This window comes from Triticum aestivum, chromosome 3B (genome assembly GCF_018294505.1).
Source record: "Triticum aestivum cultivar Chinese Spring chromosome 3B, IWGSC CS RefSeq v2.1, whole genome shotgun sequence".
Classification (NCBI taxonomy): domain Eukaryota; kingdom Viridiplantae; phylum Streptophyta; class Magnoliopsida; order Poales; family Poaceae; genus Triticum; species Triticum aestivum.
The window spans coordinates 655536256-655542984 of NC_057801.1; positions in this window are offsets into that span (position 1 = coordinate 655536256).

Below are 6729 nucleotides of genomic sequence, written 5' to 3' on the forward strand. Positions count from 1 at the left end.
GCGCGCCGGACTCACTGTCATTGAAGCCTGGTTCAGGGGCTACTGAGGGAGTCCTGTATTAGGGGGTATCCGGACAGCCGGACTATATACATCGTCCGGACTATTGAAGCGTGAAGATACAAGACTCAAGACTCCGGCACGTGTCCGGATGGGACTCTCCTTTGCGTGGAAGACAAGCTTGGCGATCCGGATATTATATTTCATTCCTTGTAACCGACTCCATGGAAACCCTAGCCCTCTCCGGTGTCTATATAAACCGGAGACGATGGTCCTTAGAAGGCCGATCACAATTACAATCATACCATCATAGGCTAGCTCTTAGGGTTTAGCCTCTACGATCTCGTGGTAGATCTACTCTTGTACTACTCATATCTTCAATATTAATCAAGCAGGAAGTAGGGTTTTACCTCCATCGAGAGGGACCGAACCTGGGTAAACATTGTGTCCCTTGCTTCCTGTTACCATCAGCCTAAGACGCACAGATCGTGACCCCCTACCCGTGATCCGTCGGTTTTGACACCGACATTCACCCCCATTTCCTTTGCAGACTAGGGTTCCCCCTTCATCCTTTCGTCCGCGGCCTCATGTTCTACTATGGGCTAGATTTTCATGATCTAGCCCCAAATTCTTTCATCAACCTTTCAGTGTTTATCATCATGTGTGAGGCATTCCTCCGCGTCCATCTCCACTTCAGCCTATGGCTTAAGGTCTTCAATGTGAAGCCAAAGGTGGTCGAGGGCTAACACGCGGAGTGTGGCGGTGCCATGGTGAGCAAACTCCCCAACGTCACCTGGCCAAAGGGGGCCTTTGTGGAGAGCGTCAAAGGGTGGCAGCATGGGTGGTTCTATATCACGGAACCCCGCGACGCCACATGGGTTGCCGCTCCTGAGTTCAAATCTGGGCCCCCAATGCAGCTTACATCTTGGCTCAATAAGGGCCTAGATTGGGAATCGCCTGACGATGTGACGACGCTAGGGAGCCGTGTCAAGGGCATGGTAAACAAGAACACCAGCCTCGCTAGCGTGATCCAGGTGATGCTTTTTTGTCGGATTCTCCCTTGTCAACACCGGACTCAAGATATGTGGGAATTCGACCTGGCCGGTCCTCAGACCCTGCAGCGGTTCTTCGGCACGACGCACAAAGACATATGGAAGCTGCTCTTCAAGACTCAAAAGTCGTGGTCGGAGACAACCGAAGACTGCGGCCTTGACCGCGCACGTCCAGCCACTCCCGTAAGTTTTATGATAACTTTTATTTGCAAATACAAGGAGTAATTGAACTTTCTGACTCTCACAGGGCTGGACAAAGAAAGCAGAGCAGATCAAATGTCCGGCTCCGCTGCCCGAGGACTAGGCTACCCCCTTGCTGACCAAGATGCTGGTTTCGGCACTGTATCAGGTGCCAGAGAAGAAGGCTAAGAAGAAGGGCAAGGAGACCAGAGGTGGTCTCCGTCGTAAGGATACTTCGGACACCAAGTCCGAAGACTCCAAGACCTCCTCTTCCCGTGACGAAGATGTAGAGGAGGAAGAGAGTAACTCTCCCCCCAAGGGGAGGAAGAAGAAGAGGCCGGCTTCCGCAGATCTGGAGGCGGAGGCGGCCAAGAAGGGAAAACCCTACCTTTCGAATGATTCCAAAGGGGATGCCGATGCCATCCAAAAGCGGCAGCCCAGGCCGAAGCCCTTGGCTAAATCGTAAGAATCCGAAGACACCATATCTGATTTTATGCCTTATTATTTTAACATACTGAATTGCGCATTATAGCCCGGCTTGCAATCTCCCCCAACGATCATCATCATTTGGGAACTCATTAGGGACGAACGCGATGGAGAGCGAGTCGCCTCCACAGATCTCTCCACCCCTGCCACGGATAACACCGAAGTGTTGTCCCAAAGAACCTCTCCATGTAATGGGGAGGTATAGGAGGCCGTGAAGGTGGCGGCGGAGGGTAATAACTCTATTGCCGAAGAGAGGGGGAAATCAACCCCCATGGAGACCGGCGATGGGGGCAACACCCAATTCGGCCCCCAACCGAATATTATTCCAGAGACCCATACAACTCCGGAATCGGACCAGCAACCTTATTTGAGGGAAGGGGCGCACCATCTCCACCGGCGTCCTTTATCAATCCAGAGGCGCCGGACACTCTGGTGGAAGCGCTCCAAAGTGCTTCCATTGTGGAGGAACACCGTACCCTTATGGGTACGGTGTTGAAAAGGTTCAGTCCGCCAAGAGCGGATTGAACCAAGCCTATACCAGCCTTCTAGCAGGCTTTGAGGTATGTCAAGTAATATATTTTTGGTTATTTTGCAAAAGGAATACTTGTATATGGATAGTAGCCCCTGAGACACTATTCGGAGTTCACGAAGGAAGGCCGAACAGGGGATCGAATAATGCTTTACAGGAGCGAACAGATATGTTTATTTTGATGCATGGGCTTCGATGCGAGCGGCAACCTCACATGCTGTTGAACTAGCCGAGCTAAAGCGGAAGTTAAAGGAAAAGGAAGGTATGTCGTACCGAAGTATATCAGAAATGATATGAGTTCCAACTTGTTAGCTAAATGAGCTTTATGGTTATGCTCATAAGTGACATGTTTGAGGTCGAGGCCCTCAAGAGTGCTCTGGCCGAGGCCAAGAAGGAGGCGGGCGAGGAACAAACCGCCTGCCAAAAACATGAAGCGAGGTTAGAGTAAGTCCAACAAGAGCTCACAGATGCTATAAACAAATGTGAGTCCTTGGAGTGCAAGGTGTCGGATCAAGAGTCCGAACTTGCTATGGTGCTTCAAAGTGCAAAGGAGGACCGGGTTGAAGCCCAACGTGCCTGTCAGGAGATCCGAGAAGCCAAGAAGATCACGGCGGGTAAGGCTTTTAATATGCAGAGAAAATACGTAAGGAGAAAGTACACCTTACTCACACGCATTTGGAGTTCTCCAGTAGTGTTTTCGAATCTGCCCCGAAGTGTTGCAGATGCTGCAGATTTCTTCCAGGTCGAAGAGGGGAGCTCAACAGAGAAGCTGTTTTGGTCGCAGTACCTTGCACCAGAGCAGCCCTTGCCCCTTAGTGATCAGCTAAAACAGTTGATCGAGCTACATAGGATGGCCGAACTGGCCATGAAGGATGTCATAGTCCGTCTATGGCCAGCCTAGCCAATACCCAATAGCTACTTTGGGCTTGTGAAGCGGTTGGTCAATGCATGCCCACGGCTTGATGCTATAAAGCGGTCAGTTTGTATTGAAGGTGCCCGGATGGCCTTCGCCCGTGTCAAAGTGCAATGGGCAAAGATAAATGCCACCAGTCTTGCAACCGAAGGCCCGCCCGCAGGGAAGGAGCATCGTACGCCGGAGAAATATTTCAACAACATTCTTGAAGGATCCCTCATTATAGAGGGCCTATGTTCGAAGGACATCATGTTTGAATGAATGTATCTGTGCTTCCCAAAGTTTGTATAATGAAAACAAGTTGTTTATATAATTTTAGTCTTGTTTTATCTGAATTTATTTATCCTCCTTTGTGGTCGTTTTATTGAATCTGAGAGTTGGCCAGTCATTGGCTTCAGCCCCTCACGTAGATACTATGGGGGTGTTCGGGACAGCACAAAAACACACTTAACCTGCCGACTTGGTCCTTGAAGGAGGTACTAATGCGGCAAACCAGGCAATTAGATTATGCGGCTTTATCACTCTCATTTAGCCATAGGAGTTTGACAATGAGATTGTAGGCACAGCCCCTAGTATTGTTCAGAGATCCGAACTCGGGTGCTGAAGACACCTGACCAGGTAAAAACCAGTCCTTGTGTGATACGAAAAAAATCGCAAGAGATTTATACTAAGTCACTGAACAGCTGACCAGCTCTCGCCGCATCATGACAGTCAATTTTTGGCTTTCTCTACTGAAGTGTTTATCTGGCTAACCAGAAACACAATCGCAGTAGTTCTCCCTTTACTTCCTTAGCCGAACAATCGGAACATAAGGTAGTAACCACAGGAGCCGGGCAACCCAACTATTGGCCCAAGACATGATTCGAAGCCTGATGCATATAATGCTAGATTCGGGACGCCGAATTGCACTTGTGAAAGTGTTCGGACTTATGGTAAATTTAAGAAATGTACGCGACTGAATGGAGCCCCTGGCGATTTAGGTTGTGCCGGGGTGTACATGAAAATCATATCACAAAGAAGAAAGAATATGAATAAGCGAGTACCAAATAATTTGAGTGAAAAACTGTTTCCATTATAGTTTGATTGATACGTCAAAACGTATTTGTACAGTTAATGTTGTAAGCATCAAGGCTATTTTGCATGCCGAGCGAAAGGCAAAGTTGTGTGCAGGTATTAGGGAGGTGATCTTGAAAGATCCTTTAGGTACTCTTCCATACATCTATGCTGCTTTTCGCCTTGGTGTGTGATCCTTTGAGAGGATTAATGAATAAGATTTCATAAGGGGCCAAAAAAAGGGCCCTTGACACCATAAAAAGGGTGAAGTGGGTTGTAAAGAACCTGAAAAGAAAAGATAAAGTTAAGAAAAAGATATATGGGGGTCTAGGTACGGTTGAGCCGTATTGTGGAGCTTATCCTTGGTATGCCTCCATCATCGCCCATGGTATTTTTAGTGCATAGTTATGAGCACGCGGTACATACGCCGCTGCTTGGTTGGGGCGAAGACAGGGGCCAGATTGCTAATCGAGCTCCTGACGAGCTGGACTATCATCCTGCGGGGTAGTCTGGACTCATTTGATAGGGTCCGGTGGCTGGACTGCCGATCTAGAGTTTGGCTCGATAAGGCCGACCTGCACTTCCGCTGCGAGGGCTGCGCTGTGTTCCTTAGTACAGAGGGAGCGATCCATATTTCCATGAACTGTTATAACACCGCATGGTCCTAGCATTTTGAGTTTTAGATAGGCATAGTGCGGGACCGTATTGAAGCGGGCAAATGCAGTTCGTTCGAGCAGTGCGTGATAGCCACCGCGGAAAGGGACGATGTCGAAGATCAAGTCTTTGCTTCGGAAGTTGTCCGGTGAACTGAATACAACCTCCAATGTGATTGAGCCCGTGCAACGGGCATCTACACCAGGTATTACTCCTTTAAAGGTAGTTTTGGTGGGTTTGATTCTTGACGAGTCAATACCCATTTTCCGGACTGTGTCCTGGTAGAGCAGGTTAAGACTGCTGCCGCCATCCATGAGGACTCTCGTGAGGTGGAATCCATCGATAATTGGGTCGAGGACTAATGCGACTGAACCTCCATGACGGATACTGGTCGGATGGTCCCTGTGATCAAAAGTGATCGGGCATGATGACCATGGGTTAAATTTTGGGGCGAATGGCTCTATCGCATAGACGTCCCTTAACGCGCGCTTGCGCTCCCTTTTGGTGATGTGAGTAGAGTATATCATATTCACTGTCTTGACCTCGGGGGGAAATTTCTTCTGTCCCACTACGTTTGGTGGGCGGGGCTCTTCATCGTCGTCCTCGCTGGCCGACCCTTTCCCCGTATGCTCGGTGTTTAACTTACCGGCATGCTTAAAGACCCAACAGCTTCTGTTGGTATGGTTGGCAGGCTTATCGGGGGTGCCATGAATCTGGCAAGGTCGATCGTGTATTTGGTCTAGGCTAGATGAACCATCTTTGTTTCTTTTGAATGGCCTCTTCTGCTGACCGGGCTTGGAGCCACTGAATCCGGCGTTGACCGTTGTGTCTTCGGTATTGTCAGTGTTGCTCCAACGCTTATTTTTGTTGCATCGGGGTCTGCCATTTTTGTTCTTTGCTTCGGAAGTGCCAGGATCGCTGGTACTATTGCTGCTACGGGCAAGCCAAATATCTTCGCCTGCGCAAAAGCAGGTCATGAGTGATGTGAGAGCTTCCATGGACTTCGTCTTTTCTTGGACGAGGTGTCGGGCAAGCCATTCATCGCGGATGCTGTGTTTGAAGGCTGCTAGAGCCTCGGCGTTCGGACAGTCAGTGATTTGGTTCTTTTTTATTAGGAACTGGGTCCAGAATTTTCTGGCTGACTCTCTGGGCTGTTGGACTATGTGACTGAGGTCATCGGCGTCCGAAGGCCGGATATAAGTGCCCTGGAAGTTGTCTCTAAAGGCATCCTCCAGGTCCTCCCAGCTTCCAATGGAGTTTTCTGGGAGGATGCTTAACCAGTGCCGAGCTGGTCCCCTAAGTTTGAGAGGGAGGTATTTGATGGCATATAGATCGTCACCGCGAGCCATGTGAATGTGGAGAAGAAAATCTTCAATCCATACTGTGGGGTCTGTTGTGCTATCATATGATTCGATATTCACGGGTTTAAAACCTTTTGGGAACTGGTGCTCCATTACCTCATCAGTGAAGCATAGTGGGTGTGCGGCGCCTCTATATCAGGACATGTCACGACGTAGTTCGGATGGAGTCCGTATGCGGTTTTTAGCCTGGGTGAAGTTGTGCTTGTCGCGCTAGGCTTGATGGTCGTCTTCTCGTGCTGGGGCTCGCCCCTTGATCCATATATTGATCTGGTCTGACCGGCTCTATTATCTAGGTCTTGTCGTAGGTCGTAAGTGTATCCTGCAGCTATTCTCTCTCTACCTTTATGGCAAGGTGGTGCAGGTGGGTGCTCGGCTTGAGTTGCCGCTCTGTCCCGGCCACATGGTGGTCGGTATGGTTCGTTGGCGGCGTTACGCGTGGGCGGTATAGGCTCTGGGGCCTCGTCATCGAATTGGGGTAGAAGCTTGCGCTTCGGGTTACTCTTG